Here is a 17,264-nt window from a genome sequence, read left to right as displayed (position 1 = left end):
ATTTTTGACAACTGATATTGAAAAGCTGATTTTCAAAATTCCGAGTGCTAAACATGATGACCATTTTGTGAGGGGGAGTTTGTTCTTAAACAAATAGGTTTTTATCAAATCTTCAAGTGGTTCATCAGGATTTTCATTAACAAATCATTTAGGATAATTTGAGGGAGAGTTTGAGTTGGTATATACATTTTTGTTCTAAATTGAAAAATGTTAAATTGTAAAATCTTACTTTGAGGTAGAGATTGTGTAGATAACCTGAGCTGGATGAAAACCAGGTCACGATCTTGAAAGAACAAAGTCAAAGCTGAGTGTTAGTAGAGCCAGGTTGATCGATCTTGAGAAGCTTGAGCTTGAAGAACCAGGTTTCGATACCTGAAGACTTTGTGGATAAAGAATGAGAGCCAGATTATGATCCTAAAGCAGATGATGCTGATGAACTTAAGGAATGCCATCACATTGTTAGGGGGAGTCTGTTGATGTTGATTGGAAAGAAAAGCCCAAAGACTGATAAAGACTGAAGATGAAAAGACTCGACACCTGAAGACTCGTCAACATCTGAGGGGGAGTCTGTTGGTGCATACATCTGTCGACTTCGTCTTGTATCGAGTCTTACACTAGATTTGTTAGATCAAGTCACGTAGTTCAGGAAAATAGAGTTTTAGAGATGATTTCCCACGAAATGTTGATTTCCCACAAAATGTTGATTTCCCACGAAATAGACATGGCACTTTCGTGGGGAATTAGAAACATTGCACTTTCGTGGGGAATCAGAAATTCTATAAATAGGCTAGTGATCTTTTCATTTGGTGGGGAATCAGGAACTTGTACCGAAATGCTACCGGTATTTCTTGTAACTGTAAACTCTGTCAATTCAATATACAAGAACGTTAGAGTGATATTCAAACTGTTTCGAGTCTATACGCCTGTTTCCGCCTTTCGTATAGTCTAAGAATTCTTCTGAACGACTCGGTTGGGTCACAAAACGATCCTACAGATAAGTTACAAGTAATCAATATTTAATACTAGGGCTTAAATCTTTGAAAATAAAATTGAAAATTATGGACGATGGTTGAACATGATTGTTTATTTTGTCTAAGTTTTTAGTGTTGTTTTATGAACTTATGGAGCGATTTATATGTGATAGGAAACATGAATAAAAATGTTGTAGATCCCCTTACCCATACGGATCGTAACAGAATCGTCGATCTAAGCTAGAGTGCGGAATCCTCTAGATCAGATTTCACAGAAAACGAGTAGAAACAGAATCAAGAACACGATGCACTTTCAATCCGGTCTTCTATTGATTATCCAACACTAAGTTTACAATCAATTCAAGACCCAATAGAAATCTCTCAGCCACTCTCTGTAGATTTCTCCAACTCTCTCTCAAATCCTCTCAATGTCTAACCTAAACCCTAATGCAAAGCCTTGTTTATATAGGACAAGCTTTGCACATGGGCTTTGGTCTGGGTCAGGTCATTCTCCAAGCCCATAACACTAATTAACTCCCTAACCAATAATGCTAAGCCCAATACAAAATATCCAAAGACTAAATAATCAAGCTATTAAGCTGTTGTCACAAAATATGCACCAACAAACTCCCCCTTGACAATAGCTTCATAGTGTAACTTTGTCTTCAAACATCTTGCAGTCTTTTGGTCTATGGATAGCATCAGCTACACACTCTCTGACATCAACAGTCTCCCCCTTAGCTGATGCTTCCAATCTCCAAAACTTTCAATCATTGTAGATCAGAGAGCTAGCAATCTTTGGTTAAGCATCTTAAAATTTTCCAAATCTCTCTCTGCAATGTAATAGAAGGATCCTACCATGCATCTTCACACATCTTTATTTCACTCTCGATCTGCACTTTACTTGTATTCTGCACTTCATTTTGATAACTGCATCAATCTGTTTAGAAACACAAGCAAGTATCTCGAAAAACCATTTGTCTTTTTCACATTTCAAGATAAACCAATATTTTATCTTTGTTTGCAAAAACAACTACCTGTCAGTTCAAAATGGGAGATCTTTTAAAAGGAAATATTTTTGGTATTTCTAATATTTTTCAAAACAACTAAACAAACTAAACTAAACAAAAAAATATTTACAATACTTCTTTTTGTGAGTATCATGTGCAAGAAGATCATATCAACAAAATTACACTGTTTTCACACTATTTAGATAATTCTTTATATAATTTTTCGTGAAAAGCAGTCCAAGACGATTACCAGTATGTTTGTCCACTTAAACAAAATGCATGAACATTTCAAGTACCATTACCGTATGATACATTAAGGTAATATTATTCTGATATATTAGCGTGTCCCACTTCAGGATGTACCCCCGCGATCAAGGTATGCACAAAGATTCATCGTAGTAGGTGAGTATACTAAATTCATCCGTTTTATTTTTCAACGTTTAGATAATTGGTGATCAGGTCAGTACTTCCGTGCAGCAAAGAGACCAAATTATCTAACGAGGGCTAAGACAAATACCATTTTTGGTACGATTTATGCATTTTGCATTTTTTGAATGACTCTCTAGGAGAGCTTCTTCATTTTCAGGGTTTTGGCATTTTTAGCTCTTTTAAGATATCCTGGTTTGCCTGGGTTAGCATGTATCTGGATGCAGCAGAAGGACAACCCTGATATCCCCAGATGAAATAACAGTATAAAGAGCCAAAACCTCATAATTTGGCAATCTATCAACACAAGAATTAAGGTCATTAAACCATACACCACTGATGTGTTCCCCACTCACACTCAGTGCATTTAGGTTTATATCACATTGGTAAGTTGATTATTTCATGCTTTTGCCTAGTGGTATATCATATAATGAAGCTGCTATCACACTAAAGCAATTTAATTCAGTTTGAGTGTGACAGTCTAACTTGCTGATGTAGTATCATTTCTTCTTTTTCACACAGTGATAACTCATTTTTGATTTTCCAATTTTTTTATGTTTTTTATTTTTCAATATTTTTGTATATATATATATATTTTTAATTTTATACTTACTAACTTACTCCCCCTAAACTCACGCACTATCTAACCTCTTTTTGGCTTAGGGTGATTTCTCCCCCTAAATTTTTGTTTTTATGGAGCAAGTTTCAAAAACAGAAATTTAAACACAAACAGACTCCCACTTTAACCTGACAATAAGTTTTTCAATGTTAAAGTCTAGAATAAACAAGACAATCACAGAAGTAAATAGTTCGTTACCCATGTTAACCTACTATTCACCTCAGATGCTTTACAGGAATAACCACTGTTGAACACATCAACAGTCCTTCTTGGTTATCCTGCATTCACTCAACAACTCAGTTAGTCTTGAGAACCCAAGCCCTAACAGTCTTGGGTTTTCCAGATTCATCCATCACAAGAACATCCATCCAATATCCATCACTCCTCACTGGAGTCTTGGATTTCTTACCCATTGTTGAGCAAGATTGATAATTTCCACTAGGTCTTTGATTGCGAGAGTTCCACTAACCTCTCGGATTTTCTGACCTTTGAAAACTATTACCTTGATACCTTCTTCTCCCATTCTCATACCATGAATTTTTGAAAAAAATTGGATGTTGCTGAACATTTGAGTTGCTAAAACTCCTATGTTCGTTTCTTCTTTGAAAATTTTGATTACTAGAAGTCTGGTATCGATTTTGATATCCAAAATTTTTATTTTAACTTTGAAACCGATTTGATTTACCATTATAATGACTAAATTGTGGAGAAATACTTCTTGGTCTATCAAATCTTTTCGAAGTTGAAGGTTTAGATTGAAATTCAGGTTTCTTTGTCTGACAAATTGTTTTTACACTATTGCTTGACCCAACCTGATTCCCGTCTTTAACCTCATGAACTTTTTGTTTACCTTTCTTCAAAGGACAACAACTCGCCACATGTCCTTTGTTGTGACATTTAAAACATGATCTTTTCTTATAAGTTTTCTTTTTGTTTGATCCCTTTTTAAATGTGTTGGCCTTTTTGTCTTCAATATCATCATCCACTTTATGAGGTGTACTGTTAGAACCTACAGATTCTTTCAAAGAAACTGGACTATTTGGCAAGTCCACAGCTATCGGATCCACTACTACTTGTGCAGTGGTTACAAAATCAGTTAGCTCATCTTCATTTGGTAGAAAAGAGTAGTCTTGATTTTCAGAAGATGAAGCTTTACTAAACCCCACCCCTGTTTTATCATTACTCTTGTTTAAACATTTTTGAATATGAGTCCTGACTAACGAAGAATTTCCAAATTTGTCTAACTTACCCTGAAGTTCTACAATTTTGGCTTGTGCATTAGCCAATTCTGTGCACTTTTCTGAAAAATCATTACTCTTTTCTTTCAGAGTTTCACGAGCCAAATCAATGATCTGCAACAATTCATTGACTTTGCTTATTAAACTGCTGATTTCCTGTTCATTTGATTTGAGTTTATTTAAACAATTTGACTCTTGTTTAATCAAAAGAACCTTTGACTCTTTTAACTTTTCTAATTCAGCTGACTGAATTTTGTTTTGCTCTGATAGGTTGTCAACTTTACCTTGTAGTTCAGTGCATTTATGACATGTATGACTTACTGATTCTGATGATGTCTTCACCTCTGCTGTAAGTCCATCCACATCATTCAAGCCCTTTGAAACTTCTGCATCCTTCTTTTCAACTGTTTCCTTATCAGCTTCCTTTTTCTCAGCATTCTCTTCATCACCTTTCTTCTTCTCTTCTACCTTAGCAGCTACTTCTCCAATCTTCACAGCTGCAAGCTCAGCCACCGATGCTTGATCCAATGCTTGATCACATGTATTCACTCTTGAAGAGATCTGATAACGTTTGTTCAAAGCTTCCCACAGCTCTCTAGAAGTCCCATACTTCTTAAAGATATGTTTAACATTTTCAGGCAAGGACGTCTTTATTGCTGCTAAAGCTTTCTTCTCAGCATCTACTAACTGTTTCTCAGATTCATCCATCTTCTCATAAGAAATAAATTTAATTCTTCCTTCAACACAACGTGTAGGAGCAACATATCCATCAATCATACAGCTCCACATTCTCGCATCCTTACTTTGAACATATGCCTCAACCTTCTTTTTCCAGTCAACATATTCATTGACGTTTATAAGCTTTGGCCAGTTTTTAACAACCTCACTGCCATTTTCCATCTTTGCCATCACGCAGCGTAAAAGTTTAAATGGATCTTGGTAATCTATGTCAAAATCCAAATCTAACTTCTCAACTGGTCCTTGTCGAGCTTTTACCGTAAGCGAACTGATATAATCGTACAAAAATTTCTCTGAAAACTGTTTTTACCAAATTATACCGTTAGATTCGTCTCGAGATTACGATTCCAATGATATATAATGTCGAAAACCTTTTTCGGGATTTTCCAGAGGTTTTTTTTTTTTTTTGGTCCTAAAAATCCAAGGAGCTCAACGGTGCAAACGGTTTCCTGAGATGAGTTACGGATAATTTTCTAAACACGAAACAATGAAATTTTTCTTACGCAAGCCAAGAAAAATTCCACCCCTTCCGAAATGATCTGAAATTGTCCGAAATAGTCCTAAATCCGAACTGGTTATTCGAAATGGTCAGAAATGGTCCGTAATAAACACCTTCTGGTCCGAAATGGAATAATCTGATCCGAAATGAGACTTAATGACCCGAAATGAACACCCCTTAATCTAAAATGATCCATAATCCTTTTGATTTTTCTGAAATGCAACTTAATCTGGTCCGAAATGCAACTGTTTGATCTAAAATGCAGTATTTCTATCCGAAATGATCCGAAATGCAGTATTCTTATCCGAAATGGATCTGAAAAGCGGTATTTCTTATCCGAAATGGATCCGAAAAGCAAGATTTCTATCCGAAATGGATCCGAAATGCTTGTTGTTGATCCGAAATCCTTGCTGTTTAATCGAAATCAGTAGCAGAACTCGAACACAGCCTCCAAAAACGTCCAAAGTTTCGATTTTTCTGCAAAAAACGATTCTGAACCAAGCCAATCAAGAGCCTAATGCTCTGATACCAATTGTACATCCCCTTACCCGTGCGGATCGTAACAGAATCATCGATCTAACCTAGAGTGCAGAATCCTCTAGATCAGATTTCACAGAAAACGAGTAGAAACAGAATCAAGAACATGATGCACTTTCAATCCGGTCTTCTATTGATTATCCAACACGAAGTTTACAATCAATTCAAGACCCACTAGAATTCTCTCAGACACTCTCTATAGATTTCTCCAACTCTCTCTCAAATCCTCTCAATGTCTAACCTAAACCCTAATGCAAAGCCTTGTTTATATAGGACAAGCTTTGCACATGGGCTTTGGTCTGGGTCAGGCCATTCTCCAAGCCCATAACACTAATTAACTCCCTAACCAATAATGCTAAGCCCAATACAAAATATCCAAAGACTAAATAATCAAACTATTAAGCTGTTGTCACAAAATATGCACCAACAATGTAATGAACTTATGGAGTGTTTAGTATCTCTAGATAATGTTTTGGATAGATTTCAAAAAATGAAAACCTGTAGAGTAAAATTTTAAATACGTTTGACGTGTTTTTGATGATTATAGAAATTTTAGTTTGATATTCTTTTGTCTTACATGACCTGACTCGATCCAACCTACTATGAACCGATTTTTTTATATAGTTAGGGGCCTAAAATCTTTAAAAATATTCTGCACCCCAACAAAAAATTCCTGAGTCTGCCACTGACTCAGAGGTTTTCTATTTGAGTTATGCATATAGGGTAGAGTTGTCATGTACAATGTACATAGGTAACATTAGTTGGAGTAAATTGCCAAAATTGTCCCTGAAGTTTGGGCATGTTTTTCATTTGCATCCAAAACAACCTTTGTACCATATAGTCTTTCAATTTTTGGATTTTCTGCCATTTTCATCCAAACGTCTGACTTTTTTGCCAAAATCACCCCAGAGATTTGGGATTTTTTTCCATTTTCATCCAAATGTTTGATAGAAAAAATAAAGCAAATTAGATGTTTGGATGCAAATGGCAAAAAATCTCAAAAGTGATGGACTATATTGTACAAAAAAAATTGTTTTGGATGAAAATGCCAAACATACCCAAACCTCAGGGACGATTTTAGCAATTTACTCCATTAGTTATGTATTTGTTTGTTTGTTAGGGAAAAAGAGAAAAATAAAAAAAATAGGAAAGCCAGACTTTCATGTTATCACTTGACACTTGCTATCTAGAATATATGAGATATCCTTGTTAGAACGTGATGGACTTTGTATGCCCATGGTATTGAGCATATTGTTTATGTTACTGCAATTTTCAGGAACCCACCAAGACAAAGCATCCTCAACTTCATTATGAATTTTAGTTATGTAAGCTTCTGCAGGGAGGAAGTGAGCCTCTAAATCTACGTTTTTGTTAACCATCTGCATTGCAATACTTATTTCTTTCATTAATAAACTTTTATGCATACTATACAATTTTTAATCATTTGTGATTTATAGATTCATATTTGAACTTTAATCAGTTGGCTGTTTTGAAAATTTACTCGTAATCATTGTGAGATTAGTGAAAGAACAATACAGAATCTTCTGAAACTTCCTGAGAATCAGAGGTGTATTAACTGGAACAGTGAGGTATCACAAAGTTGTTTCAAAATTCTACTCAACTTTAGTTGATTCTTTTTCATTTATGCAGATTTTTGTGTAGGAATTAGGTTCACCTTTTGTAAAATACAATTATAGAATATATAATAACGAGACTCTCATTATTCATAGGAAATATCATATTACAATACCGGTTGCAATAACTAAATAAAAAGAATATAAAATATAATTATATATACCAATCTTGATTCAAGCCGCATCTCTCGTGGGTCCTTCACGCGCACTTGATAACATCCTAGACTCGAGTATTCATCATCTTGAGGGGCTGTTTGGTAGCCTCTTAATCCATTCAGAGGCTGTCTCTTAATAAAATCATTTGTGGCCCTTATGTCTGAATGAATAAGAGGTAGCCTTATGTCTGACTGGATAAGAGGTAACATCTGAATGGTAAACCATCACATGTCACATTCTTCTACATTATCTTTGTTAAACTCTTAAATGATTTCATTAAGAGATAGCCTCTTAATGTCATTCAGATGCTACCAAACAGCCCCTGAGTCTTGAAAAATACTCCTTGACTGCAACAAAAAAGCATACTAAAACGTTGACGATTTTGGTTGAGTCACGTGTTCAACACGCTTCCCTTAAAACAGATTTCGCGCCTCTACTAAAGACGACGCGTCTGTCTCCCAGGGTACAACAGCCGAAGCAGTTTGTACTGCCGAAAATGGCCACGCGCCCGAGGTTACACCGAATAGAATTAGAGTGTTTGAACTTGTGGAAAAATAATGATATGAAGGTGATGGAATCGAGTAGAGAAAACTCATCTCTCTATAATTCCCAACACATGGATGTTCAAGTCTTCACCACTTCTCCAAGAATTCTTCATACATATTATCTTTCTCTTGTAGTTTTCTCATCATTCCAATGAGTCACATAGCCTACCATTTTTTACAAGAGTTGTGGGTAGTGAAGAGTTTCTCTTAATTGGTGATTTTATTAGAGACATAAAACTCTAATAAAAGTTTCACTTAATTAGTGATTTAATTAGAGACATAAAACTCTAATAAAAGCTAATCAAGTGACATAAAATTCTACTCAAGAGTTTCACATATGGAGTTTAATTAGTAATTATAATTTAACTCAGTTATAAATTAACTAAATATCCATTCACTAATTTTCCCAACAATCCCCCACATGAATGGAGATTGTTCAAAACACTTAAAATTTCCAATGTAACCTCGACAGTTAAGTTTTGCATACGATAGGTAGGTGTTACCCTTTGAACCTTCGCTCATGAAATGCACTTAGCCCACTAGCTCTGAGTAGATCTCGATGTCTTTGAACTCGCCTGCCGTTTGTGTAGACGACAATACACTTCACACAAGACTCTCCTTAGCCGGGTCATCTCCTCATAGTCGTGTCCAATAATGGTCGTGGAACACTTTCCTGGTTCTGCGAGAGCTCTAGGAATTGTGCCCTCAATTCCATTCGAAGCAACCCCACTTCTCTATAACATAGGTGATTCTCCTTAGATCATTAAAAGCATTGTGGTTATCGTGATTTATCCAAATCATTTACCACATATTATGCTTAGCCTCACTCTTTATCACTGAATATCATAGGAATAGACTAGGACGTATTTAAACACCCTTTTGTACTTTGGGGGTATGTATAACCATATATACTAGCTTATGCATATCATTTATGCCCCCACAGTGACCACCTTTAGGCATATGAGTTAGTTGTCCTATTGAACTTAGATCTTGGGATCTCCAGTCAACTAAGTTAGGTGTCCTTCATATACCCTTTTTCCATGGGCTTCAGTCTCATTCCACAACTTGATCTCTAATAAACCCTCAGGTTGTTGGATCCATAACATTAACAAATAACTTTGCGTATTTGAGATCAGTTGTCATGATGTGTTCTTAACTCGTAAGTTAAGTTTGCCTATTGTCAACTTCTAAGACTATAACCTCAGTGGCCATCTGAATCTGGTTATAATATATGTCTTATTAAGATACGCTTATCATTTAAGGCAAACACATCTCCATTATGCACTATGACCTTTGTGTCCTCCACATAGTCGTCTGTTTGCAATGTTAGATTGGATTACAAAATCCTTATTGCCAAACTTTTATGATACAAATGCAAGACACCCCCACATTTAAGTGTTATAGGATATCATTCAGATAGGGTAATGAAAACCATTTCTACATACCCTTACAGGGTTGTTTCTAAATAGATCCTCCCCCACATTTCTTGCCATTTGATCAACATTTCTGTAACTTCACTTATGACGCCATTTATACACATATGATTGAACAAGATCAACCTCATTGTATCAGTGAATACACCTCATATTGCATTAGCTTACATAAGCTTCCGAGCTAACCAAAGCAACACATGCCATTGTCATAAGTTTATCACCAACTTAGCATAATGACAATTTAACATCTAGAATAAGCCTAGACAATGAGTTCTCCTCATTAGCTTTTCGAACAAACTCTTCAAAAGTTACATAACTTTTCCTTATAATGAATGAAAATTCTCCCTCAACTTTGTCTGTACACAAATTCTTATGTGTTCATACACATTTGAATGTTTAGTGTTAATTAGTCTTCGTCAAGACCCATAATTAACCAAGTACTAGTCTAGCATGCTTTAGACTACAGTACTTTAGCATGTGAACAGAAGATGCATCATTCTGATTCTTCACAGCCCTAAGGATATCATAATATCACTTTGTAACATTCATCCCTTATTAAGACAAAATAAAGAGACTTATTCATAATCCTAAAACATCAATATTTAGGAAGGTCTTACAAATTATTGTATACAACACATAGCTATTTTTTTATCATTCAATTAAGGAACATAACTTGTTTACCTTTGATCTCCAACGCTTTACCATTGACTCATAATGACTTAAACATAAGTCTTAATCCAAGTCACTTGGCAAATATATTCATCACCAACAAGATAAATGTTCGTCGTCTACAATCACTATTATGTGTGAGATAGAGTCAACTAAATCGACACTCAAAAACATGGCATTCATAATTTTGCCATAAGTGATTTGCACACATCTGTTGTTATTCATTAGGAGATGTGTATATTTAGGATGCTCTCCCAAACAAATGTAAAATCTCCATATAGTTCTAACAATAATCAAGTGGTAGATGCATCTACGTATAGATCACTCGGAACAAATCTCGCAAGATTTATCAAAGGTATAAAATAACATATAGTTTTTTTTCCTTCATATGTTAGAATTCACACTTGTGAATTTTCCAATGACTTCTAACGAAGTACTTCAACATGAATCTCGTTTGTGTATTTCATCTCAATACACTCACTACTCACTAGTGATGTGGTTACACATTTGATGTCTCGTCTTTGACATTTAGTCAATACAACAACTCTTAAGTTGTTTATGTCCAAGAATTTTCATGTGCTATCCGTCTAAAACCATATTCTGTTAAACAATGTATAATTGGCGTTATAATTATTTCCACCAAAATAATTTATACGTCACAAACATTAGTGATTTATTTCTTTGTAAAAAATTGCATGTGTTATCCGAAGATATTGAACACAAAATAATAACATACAATGGAAATTAAATCATAAGTGCCGAACACTTTTGAAATTTAAACGGAAGCATAGACGACATGTAGACATCAAATATCAATGTGTTTTTATCTTCAACACTTTATATTTTGACCGAAATCTTCTCAACGATATCGTCCCATGGCATGTCTTGAGGTACTCCCTCAATAAGACTCCATGCACTTGTAAGTACAAGTTCCCCATTTCATCTTGAAAATTTTGAACTTGGACAAGTTGCTTAAAACAACACCAAGTTGTTACAAAGGCTACATTTAAGTAGCAAACTTGAACAATTAAATTTGTTCACAACAACACCAAGTTGTTTTCCACCAAATCATATTCACGAGATTGTTACTTTGTTCAACAAATGCTACTTCTAGCAAGAGTAGCAAACCATTTGGATTCTAAAACTATGCAAAATAGACAATTAAATGTTTACATAAAACATTTCCATTCATTATGGCTTATACAAAGTACAATCTCTAACCTTGTATTTGTGATACACATTTTCTAACACACGTGTTAGGAAATTTAAGTCATTTTATATAAAACATGACCATTTAGATTTAGAAATCACAAATTAAAGTTGGTGATAAAATCACATACAACTACACCATCACTTTATTGTGATTTAATTCTTGTATTCTTACTCTTGTATTTTTTTTTTTCAATCTCATCAAGTTAGGCACCTAGCCTACTTTTAATACAAGAGACATGGGGTGGAGATAAGTCTCACTTAATTAAAGATTTTTATTAGAGACATAAACTCTAATAAAAACTAATAAATTGACATGAAACTCTCCTTAAGAGTTTATGATCCATATGAAGAGTCTAGTAAATGATTTTAATTTCATTAAATTCATATATATACCACACCATCACTTTATGGTGATTTAATTCCTTGAAGCCAATCAAACATCAACTTCAATGTATGATATTTTATTTCTAAATCATACAAAGAATTAAAAACAATGCTACAACAAATTACTTATATAAAATGTTTACATAAAACATTTCAAAGCATTTGTATTTTAATCATTTTTAACAATCATGTTAAAATGAAAGAAATTCTAACGCGCACGTTAGAAATATTAACATTTCCACAAAATCTTAATTCGACTTGCTAAAAACATATATATGGTTCAAATAAATAAGCCATTTCTAATACACACGTTAGAAACTAAACAATTAAAAATTGCTTCCAAACTAACGCTTTTCATGAACGTTTCTAACACACATGTTTGAAGACAAATGATTACAAAAATCATTATAAGACTTATTTGTTCATATCAATCCATGGGTGGATGAAGAGTCTACTTTAAATAGAGACTTAATTAAAGACATAAAACTCTAATCAAGTAACATAAAACTCTTATTTAAAGACATAAAAACTCTACTTAAGAGAATTTAACGTTTACAAAAAACGTATGGTTTACACCAATAATTCCGGCCTAACACACATGTTAGAGAATTTAACGTTTACAAAAAACGTATGGTTTACACTAATAAACCCGATCTAACATAAAAGTTTAGAAAAATTAACGATTCCCAAAATCGTTTCAAAACCAAACGTTGGAACCAAAACTATTCGTTTTGTGCCACGGTATAAGATTTAAGATTGTATCTCAATCTCAAAAAATCCAAACACAACAAGTTGTACTACATACATATTTCCCAAACTAAATATTTATAAGATCATAACATCTAAGAATATTTTTTTATTCTATTATAAATCCTTTCGTAAAACCAAGATCCTTATAAATAAGGTTTTTAAGATTGTACCAAGAATCTCATGAAATCTGTTTTAAGTTTGTAGGAATTAGGTTCACCTTTTGTAAAATATAATTACAGAATATATAATAACGAGACTCTCGTTATTCGTAGGAAATATTATATTACAATACCTGTTGCAATAACTAAATAAAAAGAATATAAAATATAATTATATATACCAATCTTGATTCAAGCCGCATCTCTCGTGGGTTCTTCACGCGCACTTGATAACATCCTAGACTCGAGTATTCATCATCTTGAGTCTTGAAAAATACTCCTTGACTGCGACAAAAAAGCACACTAAAACGTTGACGATTTTGGTTGAGTCACGTGTTCAACATGCTTCCCTTAAAATAGATTTCGCGCCTCTACTAAAGACGACGCGCCTGTCTCCCAGGGTACAACAGCTGAAGCAGTCTGTACTGCCGGAAATGTCCACACGCCCGAGGTTACATCGAATAGAATTATAGTGTTTGAACTTGTGGAAAAATAATGATACGAAGGTGATGGAATCGAGTAGAGAAAACTCATCTCTCTATAATTCCCAACACATGGATGTTCAAGTCTTCACCACTTCTCCAAGAATTCTTCATACATATTATCTTTCTCTTGTAGTTTTCTCATCATTCCAATGAGTCACATAGCCTACCATTTTTTCCAGGAGTTGTGGGTAGTGAAGAGTTTCTGTTAATTGGTGATTTTATTAGAGACATAAAACTCTAATAAAAGTTTCACTTAGTTAGTGATTTAATTAGAGACATAAAACTCTAATAAAAGCTAATCAAGTGACATAAAACTCTACTCAAAAGTTTCACATATGGAGTTTAATTAGTAATTATAATTTTACTCAATTATAAATTAACTAAATATCCATTCACTAATTTTCCCAACATTTTTGTTTAATGGGATTTGAATCTGGTGGAAACACATTTTTTCTGTGGGAAGGTTGCATGATGGCAAGAAAATTTACCCTTGTTTTAGTGTTTTGACATATATTTTCTTGGCTGGGTAAAAACAGGTAATTTTTTTGGGCAGATGCATCCGGATGATTTCCAAACCAAAAAACATGGTGTTGTAAGACAACTTTGTGATGGTGGATACTATGATGATATGACCCTTGCTGCTATTCCTATATATAGCTGGTAACCAATGGTTTATCTATAAAAAATAAAAGAACAAAAAAAAAACTCAATTATTGAAAGTGTTTTAAAATATTTTTTGAAATTTGTAAGCAAGTGTTGTGAAATGATCCAATGTTGTCATTACAACTTTATTATGATTTGACAAGAATGATATTGGTTGTTCAGCACTATAGTTGTCTCAAGTAGTGGCATATATCAACCGTAAGTTGTCCATGGCTTTTTATATACTATATCTTAGTTTTATAAGATAGAAGTATTGGTCTTATTTTTTCAGGTAACAGACTAATAACATCGCTTCCAGTTGTGGCATTCTTTCATCCTCTTGCCAGTGATCTTACATTTTCAAGATCTTACTTACAAACCAGTTGCAACAACGGATCAGATGTGTAGTACGGGTACCCATTTTTTGGGATTTTTGGTACCGGTACCAGTTGGTACCAAGCTCATCCCTACTCTTAATTAACTGCTATACATTGAAACACTTACGTAACACGAGAACATGTTAGTTTTAATTGCAAACCTATAACACTTACGGAGTACTGGTTGTTCTCTTTGATTTATTCTTCTGTCTCCGCCAAACCAATAACACTAGCATCACTTATTGGAGTTTATAAATATTAGGGCGTTGTTTCCTTACTAGAAATCTTGTTACACACATAAGGGTGGGCACTACCCTAACACCAATAAGGTACCTTAATCAGTAGCCTATCAGATTGTGTCACGTGTCAAGTGCCCTAATTCACCCAAAGGTATCTTAATCGATAGCGGCACTACCCTAATACCCTAATTCAATTTTTTTATTAAATCATTTATTAAACAAACAAACATTTCCTTAGTTTAAAAGTTACACTAAAAAAATACAATGACATAGAAAAAAACCTAAAAATCGATATCTCAACCATACAATTTTGTTATCTCATGTTTTTCCTCAAGGACAAGCTCCAACTTGGTTCTGGCGTATTGGTCGTGAGACGCAAGAAAGGTCTTCATATCCTCCTTCCTTTGCGCCTTTTTGAGTTCCGCCCTTTGCTCCGACATCAAAGAAAAGAAACGTCTTCATATCCTCCTGTGTAAAACATGTTTGTCTCATATGTCCTCAGTGGCGGAACTAGAAGAAATATTCAGGGGTATCCTAAATTTTTTTACGATACATTTATAGAACAAAATTTTTTTTACCTGCTTTACGGGGCGGGGCCGATCCTGAAAATTCAAATGCTGGGTGAGCCAAAAAAAGGCCCTTAGGCCTTACCGATAAATTTTATAAACTAGTTTTATTTTAAGTTATTAGTATTTAGGTTAACGAATCAATATTGAGCATATCACATTTGGACTAAGCTTTATGAATTAATATTGGCAATAAGTTTTTAGATATTAGATTGGGCTAGGTTTATTTTTAATTTTTAGATCGAAATTAAACAATTCAAGAACTCAAGAAGAAAAGAAATAAAGAATACTCACAACTCACAATCACAATTAGCACAACAATCTAATACACTATTGGGTTATTATTTGGTTATTTGGGCTAATTACTATTGGGCTATCATTTTTTTGGGCTAATATAATCAGTATTATTTGGGCTTGATTTCAGTTTGTAATTTTTTTTTCAAGGGTGTCCTAGTACTTGTTGAGGGGTGTCCTTAGTATAAAAATCGAAAAAAAAAATTACACTACCGGAAAAAAGTTGAGCCGTAGCCCGTGCTACGCCCCAACCTACATTAGGTCCGCCCCTGTATGTCCTCTCAGTGAAATAAACACACTGAGCTAGAGTCACTAACCTATAATGCCTCAATAATTGTAGAGGCCAAGATTCGAACCCAGGTTCACTCCTGGACAACTCCCTTACCACTCTAGTATTAAATAATTGGCTGCATTTTTAAGTTGAAGCATGGTATATTATCATTACGGAGAGTTATTGATCTCCTTTCTTAATAAAAAGTAGGGTAAATTACACTTTTCGTCCTTTATGTTTGTACGGGATTGCGACGGATATCCTTTAACTTCAATAATTACAGTCACACTCCTGTATTTGCAAACCCCGTTACACTCTACGTCCTTTAGTGCCAACCAGGTCAAAAAATTTAGTTAAGTTTCTTCACTTAAGGGTATTTTGGTCAATTCATGTTTTTATTTAAATGTTTAATAAAGTAAACAAAAAACAAGAACACACCAATCTTCTATCATCTTCAAAAACAAGAACATCAAGAACACCGATGGATAAGAACATTTATCATCTTCATAAATAAGAACATTTATATGCAATAGTATCTCAAAATATATGTACTTCCAGCTGGGGATTTCATCTTCAAAAAATCAAAAGAACACATCTTCAAAGCAATACACTCTACAAAAGCAAGAAACACACAATTTAAGATTCTTTTCTTATAAAATACAAAAAAAACCCAAGTTCTAAACTTGGGTAAAACACTTTTCCATAAGTAGAACGAACCACAAACTAAGATAATAAACAAGATCGAACCGGATCTGCGCAAGAACCATGTGTTCCTAGGAAAATAAATGCATGTGCCCAGTTATTATTTTTTTAATTAAAAAAAATAGATTAATTGTGAACCATAAATATACCTAAACCCTCCACTCTCGGTCATCTTCTACCCTTTCATGTTTCATGTGTAACTTTTTTAATTAAAAAATAATTATTTATTTATGAAAAGATTCCATTAGGGTTTTAATTTATCTATTGTTTATAACTACTACAGGTATATTAATATTTAATATCAGATGTGATCTTGGTTCAAAATTCAAGTTTATTAAAAAGAAATATTAGAGAATAAGAAACGTGATTTTAAATTTATAATACTTATTAAAATTGATTTTTGAAATGGATCATAGGGTGCCTATATATACTACGCTCTCATTTTATCAAGTCCTCACAACTTAACTTAAGAAGCAATAAATATATTTAACCATACCATGGCAACTGCTTCTCACATTCTCCTCCTCCTCGCCCTTGTCGCACTCACACCTTCCACCTTTGCATCCCGAAACGTAAACTTAAACTTACACCAACTTCTCCAACTACTTGGATTTCCGCCCGGCCTTATACCTGATCCCATCGAAAGCTTCGTTATATCCCCCGCAGGCTTTATGCCACTCACCTTCGACTTCACCGTCCGCTTTAAGAA

The sequence above is a fragment of the Helianthus annuus genome, chromosome 14, assembly GCF_002127325.2.
Source record: "Helianthus annuus cultivar XRQ/B chromosome 14, HanXRQr2.0-SUNRISE, whole genome shotgun sequence".
In the NCBI taxonomy this organism is placed as follows: Eukaryota; Viridiplantae; Streptophyta; class Magnoliopsida; order Asterales; family Asteraceae; genus Helianthus; species Helianthus annuus.
Note: the sequence above shows the minus strand (reverse complement) of the source record.